At 40.5% G+C, this 3047-nt stretch overlaps 1 protein-coding gene across 1 annotated transcript in view; it reads right to left on the bottom strand.

The window, feature by feature from the left end:
• The window catches only part of CLTRN (collectrin, amino acid transport regulator), a 24546-nt gene that overhangs the window by 16761 nt on the left and 4738 nt on the right, over nt 1-3047 (bottom strand). The window lies entirely within an intron of this gene.

Genomic DNA, 3047 nt, shown 5'->3' with positions numbered 1-3047 from the left:
GGCGCCGGACAGGGCAAAACGGCATCCAGTGGGCGGTAAGAAAAGGGCTCTTGTTTCTGGAAATCAAAAGGACTAACTAGGAGCGGGGCCGCTGTTTTACAAGCACAAGACTGTTAATCCCCTTACCGTGCATACAACAGCACGTTGTTCCTTTTTAGATCACAAGATCTATCCTTGAATAACTAGGCAGAGGAAGAAATCCATTGCGTGCCCTACACCATTTGAGTCAGAAAGAAAATGCCATACCTGAGTTAGACTTCCACCTCTCTTGCTAAAAATGATAGGTTACCTTAAAAGTCAATATTTGAGTAAAGTAGGCAGATAAATTCCCCAGTTTATCTGGGAAGTATACTAAAGTTTAAACTTAAATTATATTTTCCTTAGAAACCACTTTCGACATTTAAAAATTTCCGTGAAACTATTTTAGTAAATCTGGTCTAAACCTTATTGTAAAAATTTGAAAACATATGGTTGCCATCTTCAGTGGAAGTTCCAAGAAAACTTCAAGTAACCTGACCTAATGAAACCATTAAAATTTTTCCAACCATCTTCCATTCTGCTTTTAAGAAAATCTAATAAATAGCAAGAAAACGACTTGATATCAAGAGTTCTAAGTAATGATTCCAATAGAACTGCCTCCTTTCCATCACATTTGGTCTATTTTCCTGTAATTTTTACCCGGGCCAGGTTCTTGGGTATGGGCCTTGTGCTGTGTGGGACTTGGTTTTATCCATCATTTAATTCTCAGGGCCCGGCACTTAGCAGGCTTTCAATTCTTAATTCTATGGATCCAACCCAGCAATGCAGTTCAATGGGCTGGCCTTGTAGGTCAGTAAAGAAAGAGGTTCCTGCTTCTCACACCATGGCCTTTGGGCGCCCTGTCAGCTCTTGCTTCCCCACTCCTTGACGGCATTTGGGCCGTTAGTGTAGCTTTCCTGTCACTTGTGGCTAGTAAAAATAAGATGTTCAGGGCAGTGTAACCAGAACTTGGATCCAAACTGTCTTTGTGCCTTGGACATCAGCCCCCTCCGTCCTGAGGGCCATGCTCCATTCTTTAGCTCTCAGTCCCCAGCTTCCTCCTGCACATCGCCCCTCACCTGCCCCATCCCCGTTCTTGGTCAAGACTTGGATCCCTGCAGCCATCCTAGAAATGGATATTTCCCACCCTCCAGAATTCACTTCTGGCACCCGAAGACCTCTGAAAGCCAGAAGACTTACAACCTGACCCCGTTGCCAAGCTATGCCGCCCACCACACTCGACATGGCCGCCTCCCTGCAAAGCTGTCTTGCAGCCCATCTAGCATTTTGTGGTGCTCTTTCTTTCCCATAGGGTGGGCCTGTTTGTGTAAAGATGCGGCCTCCTCTATGGCAGCGCGTGGAGAAGCTGGCCCGGCACCCGAGTTGCATTTCAAACACATCCCGACTCATTAGGCAGCCTCCTCACTCAGCCCCCTGACAGCAGTCTTGCTGGGACTCCTACCGTCTGGGATGTAACAGAAAAAAGTTTGTCGATCCCAATCTAGTTTTGCACTTTTCGATTTTTTCAACTGGTATTAGTAATAAAACCCTCTACATATCTTGTGCAGCCAACACCAAGAAAAACATTTTTGCAAGTAAGCCAGGTCAGATATTCCCAGACGCCTATAATGCCCAGGTTCTGAAAAAAATGTTTTTCAAAAGTGAATTCCTCAAAATTAATCGGAAATGTTTAAATGAACTTTTCCTAAGAATGGAAACATCTGATTTAACATAGTCTTTACAAGGTGAAATTTAGGTACTTAGAGGAAGTAAAAGTACAATGAACATAGATAGCAACGCATAAAACCTACACAACAAGAACTAGAGATAAAAAGAGAGTCATTGGATTAGCATTGTGAGATGACCAGTGGCTTTTCTTCTTTTCAATTTTTTGTAATGCTATTATCTAATTTACATTGAAAAGATAATTATAAATAGTTGTGGAAACAATGATGAATTTTAAAGACAAGGTAAAACAAATACTTTTTTCTAAAAATCTATAAAATCTAGGAATACAGTTCACTTAGGACATAATTTTGTTTTAGTATATACCTCCTTCTTTTAATGTTTTGAATCATGTGAATATATAACCCATTTTAAAAAATGTATGTCTATATATACACGTGTGTACACAAAAACATATAAATGGCATGTTTATATTGCTCATCCAAATTCCACTGTTCTGTTTTATTCCTTATATTCATAGCCCATGCATCGTATATTGTGGGTTTGAACAAGACCAATAAATGGCAATCCTCTTTGCCAGGTTCCGAAGCATTATAAAATTAAGAAGCAGATAGAAGACTGAAATAAGAGGCTAGGTTGGAGGACATGACTTTAATCAGCAGGCAAATTTCCTTCCTAATTAAAAAAAAAAATCCTGAAATGAGATGAATTCATCTACAGCATCCCATGTAGAACTGAACTGAGTCAGGTATCACCACACACTGGAGTAATATGCAAGATATTGACTACTTTATGACCTGTACCTACCAATCTAAACAGTCCCCAGCTGTAACCAGCACACACACCTGGCAGGCTGTACTTAGTGTAGAGAGTAGCGCAAAAAATGACTGCTATCTGAAGGCAGGCATGCTCGGGAAGAGAAGGGGACCCATGCCCAATTTCTCCTTTCAGCTTACCAATCAAGGGGAAGAGAGAGGGAGAAAGAAGACGGAAACCAGGAGTGTTACCCTAATCACAGAGATGGTAGGAAACAGCACGACTAGAGGATTCCTCTGGAAGGACAGATAAAACTGTAAAACTAAAAAAGTATACTAAAGCTTTAAAAAAAATAAACAAGGAGCTATGACAGATACCAACAATGGGACAAATCTTTACATGTTTAAGTTATTTACAAAATGAGTGCTATGGAATTATTTGTCTTCCTCCCCCCAAATTCATATGTTGAAACCCTAACCCAAAATGTGACTGTATTTGGAGACTGTATTTGGGCCTATAAGGAGGTAATTATGGCTAAATAAGGACATAAGGGTAGAACCCTGAAAATATGGGATAAGTGTCATCAT

The sequence above is a fragment of the Pteropus alecto genome, unplaced genomic scaffold (genome assembly GCF_000325575.1).
Source record: "Pteropus alecto unplaced genomic scaffold, ASM32557v1 scaffold23, whole genome shotgun sequence".
Taxonomy (NCBI): Eukaryota; Metazoa; Chordata; class Mammalia; order Chiroptera; family Pteropodidae; genus Pteropus; species Pteropus alecto.
The sequence above is the reverse complement of the archived record's forward strand: the minus strand, read 5'-3'. Positions and strand labels throughout refer to the sequence as shown.